Genomic DNA, 13687 nt, shown 5'->3' on the forward strand with positions numbered 1-13687 from the left:
GTCCCCGCGGCATCTTGGTTACCCGATCAATGCTCACGCGGTTCGAGACCCCGTCTTGGTCGACGACCACTGTGCCTCCGTAGCGGATCGGACCCGAAACGGGGCTTCCGTTTTCGGTAGGAGCTTGACGGAGGGTCCTCCTCCGTCGTTTGGCAAGTCTCCGCGCTCGGCGCTCGTCAACGGCCGCGGTGGACGGTCCACGTGGACAAAATCTCCCACTGCGATGACCGGAAGGAAGCGCACCTTCTTATCGAAGTCGGCTTTGTACCTCCTCTGCGCCGCGGTTAGTTTCAACAGCGTGCGCTCGAGTGCATCCCGGAGTTTCCGCCATGTCGCGCGCTTGTACTGTACCGGGAACCGCGGGTCTTCCGTGTGGGATCCGGCGTCCTGCGGTACAGTACCGGGCAGTGCCAATCCGGACTCAGCACTAGGTCGAACGGGGTTGTCTCCGTTGACCGGTGGACCTGCGTGTTATACACGAAGGTCAGGGGCTGGATGTACCCGTCCCAGTCCCTCTGATGCTCCTCGACATAGTGTCGGAGGCGCTGCACTAGGGTGCGGTTGAACCGTTCGGTTTGCCCATTTGTCTGGGGGTGATAGGCGGTAGTCAGGTAGTGCCTCACCCCCAGCAAGGCGCACACCCCGTCGAAGAACTTGGCGGCAAATTGTGGTCCGTAATCGGTTAACACGTAACGAGGTGCGCCGTGTACGTAGACCCAATTGTCCAGGAAGGCGTTTACCACAACCGACGCGGTGGTTGTCCGTAACGAGATGCTGCGCGCCAGCTTCGTAAACCGGTCGGTCCTGACGAGCACGTGGCGATTCCCATGCGCCGTCTTCGGTAAAGGAGCCAGCAGGTCCATGGTGACGAAATCCAGCGGCCCTGCCGCTGGGAATAGCTTGAGGTCCTTTTGATGCCGCACCAGGGTTTTCCGGGTGGCGGCGCACGAGGCGCAATTCCGTACGGTACTGAAGGCGTCGTTGGCCATAAGAGGCCAATAATATTCCCGCCGGAGGGTATAATACATCCTCGTACCGCCCGGTGTAGTACAACAGCGCGAAGGCAACGGCGCCACCGCTGCCGCCCCGGGATACAGTACGATGAGCTGTAAGCGCGAGAAGAACTGTAAGGAGTTATATTTACAGCACACGGCCGGTGCGGAGTACAGTAGTACCCCGCTGGTTACACGTGTAGGATCCGAACGGTAAGTAATTAGTAATTAGTAGTTAATGGCACAAATTAGCCAATTTAGCACAGTAGCTGGTATACAGTAAGTAACAGCTACTGTAGCGGGACAGGTGTCCTGGCGTCCCACTTAGGGGTTAAGACCGGGGCCACCTGCCCCGTTCCAGTAAACGGGGGCAGACTCGCCTCCCTTCCCTTTACGGCTTTTTGCTAACTCCGTCCGGTTTTACCTCTAAGTCTCAGGCTTCTAACCCGTGACCGGCCGTCCGGATCTAACACCACCGACCGGCTGCGCGTCACCGGCCACGTGAGCCTTCCCTCTTTTCGAGTCCTTCCGTACGGTTTGCGCTCGCGTGGGTTACCCAGCGGCGCGCGCTCCCTTACCTCTAACCCCCCTTGTTCCGAGTGGTCGGGACGAAGGTAGTTATACCACACCCGGGTGTCCTGCCAGGCGGGGGATGATGGGCGAGGTACAATATCTTCGCCCTGAGCCGTTTCGGTACAACTCGCTGCAGGGTCCCATCGAGGGGGGACTTGCGGACGACGAACCCGTATCGGTCAACGTCGTAGGGCGAGTCCGGATTCCCCACGGTCTCGGCGGCCGCCCTACAGAAGAGGTCCTTGGCCTGTTCTCGAAGGAACTCTTCTACCGTTACGGATGAGACGTCGCGTTCTTTGGGTATAACCGCGAACGCGTGCTCAGCTCTCCCCGGGTCGACGGGGGTCTCCCAGTGTACGGTACCTTGGCGGGGGTCATGGTCCTCCTTTCGCCATTGTACCGCGAAACACGGGACCTCGTCGTCGACTGGTTTGGAATTTGCGCCCTCAACTCGGAGGCGTGATACGCCATCTGCGAGTTGATGCTTGATACCCGGCCGGTACTGTACGTCGTAGTCGTACTCGGCTAGGCGGAGACGCCAGCGCGCTAGCCGGCCGGAGCTATCCGCCAGGTTGAGGACCCATCGGAGGGCCTCATGATCCGTACGGAGGTCGAACGTGTTCCCATACAGATATGGTCGAAGCGTGAGTATACTCCAGACGACAGCGAGGCATTCCTTCTCGGTAGTTGTATAGTTCTTCTCCGCGTCCGTGAGGGCGCGGCTCCAATACCCGATCGGTAGGCGGTCTCCGTTCGGCTGCTCCTGTACCAGGGCGCAGCCGACCTGGTACGCGCAAGCGTCCGTATCCAGGGTATACTTCTTTCCGTGACGGGGTAACGCGAGAATCGGTGGCGAAACGAGGCGTTTCTTGAGCTCCACGAACGCCTCGTATTCCTCATCGGTGAGTACCTCGAACTCGAACGGTTGATTTTTCCCCGTCTTACGATTTAACGGTCCGTCTATTTTTGCGAAGCCCTTCACGAACCGACGGTAGACATTGCACATCCCTAAAAAGAACCGCAATTCCGTCTGGTTCTAGGGTGGTCGAGCTCGCTCGATGGCGACCACATTGCGGCGCTCGACCTCCAGCCTACCTGGTCGAGTCACATGTCCCAGGTAGGTGACTGATGTGTCAAAGAAAGCGCACTTTGACAGCTTCAGCGACACACCCGCATCCCGCAGCAGGCGTAGAACCTCGCGGACGTGTGCGAAGTATTCCGTTACGGTCTTGGAGTAGATGATAACATCATCCAGGTACACCAGAGCGGTTTCCCATTTTACCCGCGACAGTATAATGTCGACGGCCCGCTGGAATGTCGCGGGGGCATTCTTCAAACCGAACGGCATGCGGAGGAAACGGTACAACCCGCAGTGCGACGCGAACGTCGCCTTGTCGCGGTCCTCCTCGGCGATTTCTACTTGCCAATACCCGCTGTTGCAATCCAGCGTGGTAAAGACAGTAGCGTCGCCGAGGGAATCGATGCACTCGTCCATTCCCGGCAACGGATAGGAATCCCGAACGCTGACTGCGTTGAGCTTTCTGTAGTCGACACAGAACCGCATGGTACCATCCTTTTTAGGGACGAATACCACGGGGCTTGCCCATTCGGCCGTGGCGGGTTCGATTACCCCTGCCCGGAGCATGCGGTCGATCTCCGTTTTCTCTTTTTCCCGTGCGGTTGGTCCGGCGCGGTAAGGCGCCTGGTAAATCGGGCGAGCACCGGGCTTGAGCTCAATGCGGTGCTTCGTGGCCCCGATTTTTCCCAACCGGCCGGTCCACATCCCCTTGAATTCGGACAGTACCTCGAGGATCTCCGAGCGTACCTCGTCGTCCTCGGCACCGATGTGGACGTCCTCCTGCCAGGCGTTGGGGTCCTCCTCCGGGGCGGCGGTGTCTTCGGGTTTATCCCGTCCGTCCGCCCCGAGGGGCGCCCTTGGCAGGGTGGCTTGTTCAGGCACGTCCTTGTCCGTGCAGTTGTTGGTGGATTCTCCCGCGCCATTCTCTGCGGTTGAGAGGTTGGAATTAAATATCCCTCCCCCTTCCTTAGCTTCGGCCGCTTCCGCGGCCGAGTCGCCGAGGGTCAGGATGTGAGTGGGCGACGGAAAAGCCAGTTCGACTACGGTATGCTTCGGAATGTGCACCGGGCGGTGCCCGAAGTTGCTGAGCATTACCGAGAACGGTTTTTCGGGGACCACGTCCATGACCCCCTGGGCCATGAGTGTCAGGTTCTTGTGCGCGTTTTTTGGGGAGTTCTGCAAAAAGCATAGACCCCCTACCGGCGTGGCGGCCCTCACGAGGGCCTGCGTCATCGGGGGGATTGTCACCCCTTGGACGAGGCGGATTTTCCGTGACGGTGTCGTGGTCGGGAATGCCGCCTGCTTCCGCCCGGGGGTTTCTGACGGCGGTAGGTGTCGCACCGCACTCCTCGTGGCCATGTTGCGGTCGTGACTCGAGGGGGTTGTCCCGACCAACGCCACTGGTGGCGCGTCGTGGAACACGAGCTTCCGTTGCGGTGGGAGGATCGCCTTGACGTGGCGATCGAGAAAGGTCGTACCGAGGATACAGTCCACGGCGAGGCTCGTCACCACCAAGAACGGGATGCGCGCGATAAATTCACCGATACGGACAAACAAGGAGATCTCTCCTAGAGCTTTCATTGCGCGGTTTGACGCGTCAATGAGCGCTGGGCTCCGAACCGGCTTTATCAACGGTCGCCATGACTCGGCGACACACCGCAAATAGATGAGATTCGGGCCGGCTCCTGAGTCGAGCACTGGCGTGATGGCGACCATCAGCGCCTGCTTTTGGCCAACCGTGGCAGAAACCTTATTATTCTGCTTCTTGAAGAAGCAGATGGCCCGGATTTCCGTTCGGTTCCCCGGTTGCACTTCCACTGGCGCAACCGGTTCGGGGGTGCCTGAGCTTCTGAGGCTTGGCACGGGGAGAGACGTCGTCGCCTCTACGCGTCCTCCCCGGCTTCCGCCGTGAGCAGCAGGTCTTCGCGGGTTTCCTCCGCGGCTTGCACCACGTGGTCTTCAGTAGGGCCGTGATGCCTCTATCACGTTCACGCCCGCGGGGGCCGTCGGACGCTGGTTTCTCCAAGCAGACGGCCCCTGGCGGTTGAACAGGGATCCCGGAGGGAGGCCCTGCCGGATGCGTAGCTTCTGGTAGTTGGCCTCTCGTGCCTCCAGAAGCTTGGCCCGCAGGCCCCCATCGGCAACGACGGGACACTCCTCATGTCGGTGCGTAGTGTCAAGGCAGAACCGACACGGCAGCGGTCCGGGGAATCCCCCACTGGAGAACCGGACCCGTGGGTTCTGCCCCTGCCTCCCGTACGGTCCTGCGCGCACATCGCCCGGGTTGGCGGGCGGACCAGCGGCGCCTGATGCCGAGGCTGCCGGCGACGGGTAATAACTCGTCGGCGGCGAGCTTAACGAGCTCGGCGTCGTGGTGTGGTCCGTCACGGCCAAGATTTCTTCTGCCACGGATCCTCCAGCTGTCGGGATGTCGGATGCCGACTCAACCGACAGCACGGGCCGTGTCCTGGCAGTACGTTCGAATCTTCTGGCCGCTCCGGACGGCTCCCGGGATGCCATGGCTGACATCCCCTGCCGGCGGGAAGCCCGATTGGTTTCCCCGATCGCTTGCGCGTATCGAGCCTCGGATTGGTAATCCACATCCGGGTGCGTAGCAAGCTAATTGTCGACCTGCGCGCACTTGGCGGGAAGTAACCCCTCGACGAATAGGGACTTCAACCGCCTGTCGTAGAATACCGTACCGCATCGGAGGGCCTTGTCCCAGAGGTGGTTACTGTAGACCTCCTCCGTTATGTTCGAACTTTGACGGAAGGAGGTCACGTCACCAACCGCTTCGGAAATTACCTCATCGGTCGCATAGGTACGCAACAAAAAGTTGACAACCTGCGGGTACGTCCTAAGCAGTTTGCGCCGCTCCACGTCAACCGCCATGGTATTTCCATTGAGACGGGACTGGAGTAGGGCGTGAGCCTGACCGGTGATGTAGAATTAGAACCACCACACGGCGGCTCCCTCGGTGATCCCGTTGTGGTCGCACGCCATCTTGAGGCGTGCGAGGAATCCCATTACCGCAATCGGATCTTGACCACTGAACGTGTGGGACCTCATCTGCACGTCCAGTTTCTTCAGGTAACGGTTAATGTGCCGCGCTACTGTAGAGTCGTAGCGCGAGCTACGCCGTTCCAGGCGGTAGGTGTTGTAGTTGACGGGCTTGGTAAACAGGTCATTGAGCGGCCTGATTACCGTAGGCCGTCGCTCGTCGCCCCTTGGAGCAGCCCGGCGGTGTCTGCTTGAGCGACGACGCTCCTCACCCGACTCGGTACTGTAGTCTTCCGAGTCGGACGGTTCTTGCCGGTGACGGTCTCGGCTTTCATTGCGGCGTGCCCTGTGGCCCCGCCTGCGAGAGTCTTCCAAACCGGATTGGTCGTCATCGGAGGGGTATCCTCCCCCTCCGGCATCGCGGTATCGCCAGTGGCGTGCCTCGCGGTTATCGCGGTATCGCCAGCGGCGTTCCTCGCGGTTTTCATCCATCCTGTGACGGGGGTCTTCTGCGTCGGAATACCAGGTGTATTCCGCTTCGGTTCTGCGCGTGCCGGGTGCACGTCTTGTGCTCAACCGGTACCGGTCCCGATTTTCTGTCTCGGGGAGGCCCAGGCGGTTTTCTGTCCCACGGGGGCCACCTGTACCGGCGAGTATGGGGAGGACATTTTCTGTAGTCCTCTCTGTAGCACCGTGAACGGTTGGGAGATAGATGGCTCTACCCTCCGGGTGAAGGTCCATCCTATCAATCCCGGGTACGGCGCCGATCGGGTCAGCGATATAATTGCTTGAGCCCGGAACGGTTTCATGGCGCGGCGCCGGCGGCGGTGGCGAGCCTCCCGTTTCGGTTGTAAATGTCGTGGCTAGACGAATGGCCACGGCGAGACTAATAGCTCCCTTTAGAGCCAATGCGGTAGGAGATTCGTCCTCCTCCGCGGCGAGCGCAGCCACCACCTCGTCGCGTACGAGGGGGGCGATCTTCTCGTCCAGCAGGGCGCGGAGCGCGGCGTCCGCTTGCTCCGCCACCAGCCCGGGTACCGTTCGGTCGAGGCAAACCTGGACGACCTGGGGTAATTCCTGAGCGAGGAATTCCTCCATCCAGGTTTGTAATCGCGGGAGTAACGCGTCGTACAGTACCTGTACGCGGTTTCCCCCATCAGCCTGTAGCCCGGCGGTGGTGTACGAAACGGAAGGGGTCTTCTGGCCCCTAGTAGACGGCGGGTGTAGCAGGGCTTCCGGATTGTCGATCCGGGGGCGCTGTGCGCCTCTGCCACTGCGAGTACTTGCTCGCCCGGAGGCGGTATCTTCTCCAGCGGAATCCGCACTGTTCATCGTCGATGATCACTGGCGATCGACGCGGTGATTATCGACCTCTTTCAATCCGATCGGTAATTGCTCGGGCTGGCGATCCAGTGCGGGCTTAACCTCTGTAGTTATAGCCCTTCACAAGAGTACCAAAATGTGGTATAACTACCTTCGTCCCGACCACTCGGAAACGAGGGGGGTTAGAGGTAAGGGAGCGCGCGCCGCTGGGTAACCCACGAGCGAACGCAAACCGTTGGGAAGGACTCGAAAAGAGAGAAGGCTCACGTGGCCGGTGACGCGCAGCCGGTCGGTGGTGTTATACCCGGACGGCTGGTCACGGGTTAGAAGCCCGAGCTAAAGGAAAACCGGAACGGTGTTAGCACTTAGTCGTAAAGGGAGGGAGGCGAGTCTGCCTCCTCTTTACCGGGACGGGGCAGGTGCCCCCGGTCTTAACCCCTAAGTGGGACGCCAGGACACCTGTCCCGCTACAGTAGCTGTTACTTACTGTATACCAGCTACTGTACGCGTCTCTGTACACGCTAGCGTGTATAGGGGTGAAACTCCCCGAAGAATAGCGAGTGGCTGTAATTACTATCAGCCAACCGAGCGTACCTCACCTCGCAGCCTCGCTGCTCCGTGGTACTTATGGCGCCATCGTGAGCGTCTTGCCAGCCCCCCTCTCCTGGCCATGTCTACTTCTCTTGCTTGAGAAATTCCCCTCAGCCTAGGCAGTGACATATTCTAGGAAGTACAAACAGAGTACTTTGGAGCTATGAGCGTACAACCCGAACAACCCGCCGACATCGGCGCGCCAGTGCCCCCGGCCCCCACGCTTCCGGCTGTCGCAGCTGTGGCGCGCCCTGCGCTAGCTGTGAGAGCGGCGTGGGAGAGTGCCGTGCCCGCGCGTCGGGATTATGGGGATGTTGTCGCGGAGCTCAGCTCCCTCAAGTTGGTTGGAGAAGGAAATGTGTTTGAGCGTGGCCCCATGTACCCGTCACTCACATGGGTTACTTCAAGCCTGCTGCTGACGCTTTCGTCTCCGAGTTGCGGTCCAGGGACCGACGCTCGGCCAAGGAATGGGAATACGTAAACGCAGCTGGCGCGTGGACCGAAATGGGACTCTCCGCTCTCATAGTTGCTAAGGATCAGAGCGAGGACGTTCCAAGCATGGCAAGGAAACTGGCCTTGGGTGAAAAGTCTATCCGTGCCGCCCTCGAGGTACTGTCTATGCGCGCGCAGTATTTCAGGGACATCACTGACCAAGGAGTCGAGGCAGCTCGCCAGATGGCATTCCTCGTGGAACAGGGGCACGACGCTGTGTTCTCAGATTCGTACAAGTCTGCCCGCGAGGCGCTCACTTCTAAGTTGGAGATTCAGGCTGCAAAGATGATTGCCAAGGCCAGGTTAGAGAAGACTACTAGCATGAAGAACGCTGGACCCTCCGCCGGGGACGGGTCCAGCCCGGAGTAATGTGCCTAAAAAGAGATAGAAACGCTACAAAGGGTAAGGGGGGAGCACCTTTGTGGCGGGAGACGGCTCTTAGGGCGGACGTTTGGCGTTCGGAGTTAGGAGTCAACGAGTACATCGCCCGTCAGATCCGGTACGGTGTATTGGACATGCCGACGGTGCCCTTCGAGGACGGTACTGTACTCAGCGAGCTCCCTCAGACGGCGGAAGACAGGCAGTTTGCCACGGAGGCCCTGGCAAGGGGTTGCAGGGAGGGGGTGTAAGAGGAGGTAGGGTTTGAGGAGGCCGAGGCCCTTGCGAGAGGGGGCAGGATGATCTCGTCAGCCTTCACGGTCTGGCAAGGCGAGGGCGAGGACCGCAAAGGAAGATTTCTAATTAATTTCAAGCGGCAGAGCAAGCACTGGCCGAAGGGGTCAGTCAAGATGGAGACCTTACAGTCCTTCGCATGCCAACTGCAGGAGGGAGATGTGCTGATGTCCTGGGATATCAAAAGGGGGTACCGCCACTTTTATCTCCATCCTCGCATGAGAGACTTTTTCCTCTTCCGATACAACGGTCGGTACTACCGTTGCATCGCGCTACCGTTCGGCTGGGGGCGCTCTGTTCTGTGGTTCACCAAGCTGCTCCGTCCCTTGGTGAAGCACTTGCGGGAGCGCCTCGGGTACCGCATCCTGCCGTACATTGACGACTTTGCGTGTGCGCCGTGGCCGCTGGGGGGGATAGCAGGAGATATCGACAAGACAGGACTGTGCGCGCGCCGGGAGGAGACTGTCAAGGCTGTTCGCAAGGTTGGGGCTCGTCAGACACCCGGGGAAGGGATGCTGGGAACGGACGACTACGCTGGATCATTTGGGTTGTGCGGTGGATACTGTCGCGATGAGGGTGTTTGCGTCCGACAGCAAGGTAGCCCGCCTTCGCTTGCTAGCCAAGCAGCTCCTCTTGTCCGCGCAAAGGAACCGCCGGTAGGTATCGTTGAAGAAGCTGCGGCATTTTTGCGGAGTGGCTGTGTCGATGACACTGGCCATTCCGCTTTCGCGGTTCTACACAAGGAGCCTCTACTTCGACATGGCACTGTCCGGGCTCCTGGTGGAGCGCGAGGAGCAAGGGAGAAGTCGGACGGCTGCGTCGCGGGCCGAGCTTGCGAGGCCCAGACGCTGCCAGGCGAACTGACGCCCCAGGCAAGCAGATCTGCTGTAAGAGGAATGTGGATAAGGACAAGAAAGTAAAGTTCTGACAGTGAATTTGGGGTCAAAAAGGAGCGAAAATAAGGTTCTTGATGGTCCCTTGGGTTGAACAGCATCCATTAATAGCCGGATACACGAAAAGTGGCGCGAAGATGTCGCCGATATATCTATTTCAAAAAATAGCTATCATGTAATTTTACATATTTCTCTCCTACACGTGTGCTTTGCTCTGTAACGGTGGAAATGTATACAGAACTACATATTGTATATGTATACATGAGGAAGCCAATCACTGCTGACCGACATACAAGAATCCATATAATACAAATCTACAGCACCGAGAAAGTGCCAGGTAAAGGTAGGTGGCCGTAATTCTTGGCCACCGGTAGTAATTTAAAAAACAAAACTAGGAAATGAGGGCCGGAGAACATGGTTTCTGGACTGTTGGAATCGTGACTTGAAGCTCTATCAAAGTCCACCAATCGTTTCCGCTAAAGCGAAACGCCACCAAAGAAAGGTGACAGGCAACATTCCACACTGAAGCAAGGGAAATTTGGCAAAAAGTGCCTAAAGATCGGTCACTGATCGGAATTGGCCCGGTGGACTGCCAAAATTATGTAACGTTTATTGGGTCCACGTCACTCACTCGATCCACCACCACCTGTTGCAGCATCATGTGCGCGACGTGCAGCATTGAGTTTGGCAGAAGCCCGTCGTTCTCCGAGGGGTCGCACATGATTTCTATATATTTCTATCGATTCCCCACATTGCTTTGCCCTCCTCAGCTCCACGAACTCTCGCAGCAATGCTCTCTTTTTCTCCCACGCCACTACTTTCCTCTGTTCCACCAATTCCTTCTGCTTGGCGACCAATTTCGCTGATGCTGTGGCACGTCTTTTGCGATTGACATGCGCTTCAATCAGAGTCAGGGCATTTGCTGACGTCATGACTTGGCCGCATATAGTGCCAACATATCCCCTTGACTGTAGAACCGCTTTTTCGCCAAGCACTTGTTCCCTTAGCACTGCCCTCTTCTTTTCAAATAAATCAGCTAACTGGCCCTTATCCAGTATTTTTTCTAAACTGCCAGGCGCGGCTGGGCGTGGAACAGATAGGAGCTTCCGACTGTCGAGAGGCCATAATCCCGCTCTGCAAAATGCTGCCTTGATATTTTCCCAAGACAATGCTTTCTCATATGCATGCCTTATTAGAATGCACAATTTAAAGACATCCCAACTCTCACCTTCCTCCCCTGTAGCAACTGAATTCATGACTTTGTTGAGTTCTCGCTTGAACACACTGAACACTCCCACGTCTAACGGTTGTGTCTTCCCGCTGGTATGGGCTGGCAAAGCGTACACGATGATGTTGCTTATATGAAACAACTGTAGAACACCAAGTGATAAATGGGAGCGGTAAGCATCATAAATGAGCAGAACCTTCCTCCCATTTGCTGTCAAATCGCTAACACTGTCCACAAAACAGCGTGCCCAGTTGAGAAAATTCGTTTGATCAACGCCTCCGCACTCCTCACGCAGTGCACCAAGAGAACCCCGCGGTAGCACGCATAAAGGTGTTTCTTACACCACAGTTCCATGACGCAATACATTCCTGAAAGGAATTCTTTTTCCTTTAAAAACGAATAGACATGGCCCTGTACTGCCAGCTGCGGATATTGTGGGCATCATCGTTACTCTCTTGTGGCACGAGAAGCGGGGGACTTTTGTGTCTTGCGAGCAACTGCGAGGCATCATTTTTCTTGATCTTGACTTGGCATTGACATCCTTACCAGGTGTAACTCCACACTCGTCCAAATTCCACATACGTTCAGCGTCGATGTCGTATTCAGCAATTATTCTCTCAACGGTAGCAAAATCCGCACCCAAGACCTCCCCACTACATGCGGCGAATCTCTCGGCTTCTTGCTTTGTTGGTTTGGAAAATTTAATGAGTTTGTTGTGCCTCTTAATGAAGTTTCGTACCCACTTTCTACCCGGTTGTCCCTCGCGAAATGGCAGGAACGCTTGTCTTGCTGGAGTCATGTGAGACACCATGATTGCTACGGCCTGTCTCACATGATGGGAGTCCATCGGGATTTTTTTGTTTGCGTAATCAGTAAGGAGACGAGAATTGGTTTCTCTTCTTGATTAGTTAGCGCGCGTGGTCGCCCAGCCTGCTTCGTAATTGTTTTGTTTAGCGTTGCTGCGGCGTACTGGACTGTGGACCGTGGAATTTGAAACCACTTTGCGGCATCTTTTGCGGACATTCGGCCTGCCCGGTACTCTTGAACTGCAAGACATTTGCGGTCTTCACGGCGCCGAGGTACATGCGGACGGCTCATAATGTCGTCTTATGCTATCGCAGGGATGGCAAATTGAGCAGAAGGAACAAGGAAAAGTGTGGGAACAGTGAAAGGGGGGCAGCAATTCTAGTTTGATGCCTGCTTGTGAATGGGAAGGCGGGGTTTTGGCGACATTGATCCCAGAAACCCGCCCTCTCACTGTATTCATGAGGATCTAGGATCTGATAGATCGTATTCCGCTGTTTTGGACACATCTGAATCGATTGGTCTGATTTGTTTTTGAATTCCACCACATGTTTTGGCACAACCGCATTCAGAAGAGATGAGAAGGGCCATTGTGTGGACCGAGAGTGCATAATTATTATAATTTCGATTATTATTACGTAACAAACAAGGTGGCCAAATGATTAGGGGCACTGGCCAAGAATTAGGGCCACCTACCTTTAGAAAGGCCATGAGATGCGCACTATTATAGATTTGCATTCGGCGTACATGACCACTTGTCCCTTGACTATTGGTTGTATTAATTAAGGATTTAAACTTTTGAATTTCCGCCAATGCCCACCAATGTCGCCTTGCACGAATCGTGCAACAGACCAAAGGTTACCGACCCGGACTCGTGGGCAGTTGCTCACGCGTTTAAAGTTTAACCCTTACCACTTTCCCTTGCTTCCTTTCAGTGTCGCATGCTCACACACATCCGAGAACTCGCCTGTTTAAGAAGGACAGACTTTAGGCCCGAAACCATTGGCAATCGCTTCCTTATATGATCCACGTACTGCACCATGTCTCCACCAAACCATGGAAGCGTCAAATATTTGTCGATGGTGTCCAGTGGTCCGCGCGGTTCTTTTGAATACCTGCTTGAATACGATGGCGTTCGTTACTACCTGTATCTGGAATACAATGAAGACGTTCCAGATTGCGTGGAAAACCAATACCTGCAAAGAGTAGACGATGCTGGAGAATTGGACGACGATGAGGCTTCATGTGACAAGGCTTTTGATTGTGCAGACCTTTTCTGGGATTTTATCGAGCAGAGCCATCGGTCGCAGCAACAAACACGTCGAGAGTCCCATTCAGTGAAGGACAAAGACACTGACATTTGCAACACGTCTGTTGTGAAAATGCAGGTCAAGACAGTCAATGGGGTCTTGAAAACGATGCCTCATGACCGCCACATGAAATATCCCCCGACCGAACCTGTTGAGAACCCTTGCCCTGACCTAACCGTGTTTTCTAAATCGGACATCGAACAAGTCGGGACTATAGTCTACGAGATCCAAAGGGTTTTGATTCACGGAACCGAGTATTGTGTTAAGACAGTTCACAGACGAACGGAGGAGTGTTTCCTGGCAGAGTTGGAAAAGTTGAGCGATATGCCCTCTCATCCAAACCTGATTTCGCTCGTTGGGGTTGTAGACGCTGGAAACGGACTGATAGACGGCATTGTGCTTCCGTACATTTCTGGGAAATGTCTTCAGGATGTCAGTGTAGTGACTGAAACGCAAAGAGCGAAATGGAAACGCGAGATTGAAGATGCTGTTAAGTTTTTGCACAACAGAGGAATGGTTTGGGGAGATGCCAAACCGGCCAACATTATGATTGACAGCCGGAGGAACGACAGAGCCATACTAATCGACTTCGGCGGAGGCACAACAAAAGGATGGGTTGACTATGAACTCAGCGGAACAGTGCCAGGGGATTTGCAGGGTGTTGCACGCATTAACGAATTTATTGATAGTATTGACAGACTGAAGGGTTGAACCGAGGCTGGACATGGTTT

This window comes from Chondrus crispus, genomic scaffold (genome assembly GCF_000350225.1).
Source record: "Chondrus crispus Stackhouse genomic scaffold, scaffold_156, whole genome shotgun sequence".
In the NCBI taxonomy this organism is placed as follows: domain Eukaryota; phylum Rhodophyta; class Florideophyceae; order Gigartinales; family Gigartinaceae; genus Chondrus; species Chondrus crispus.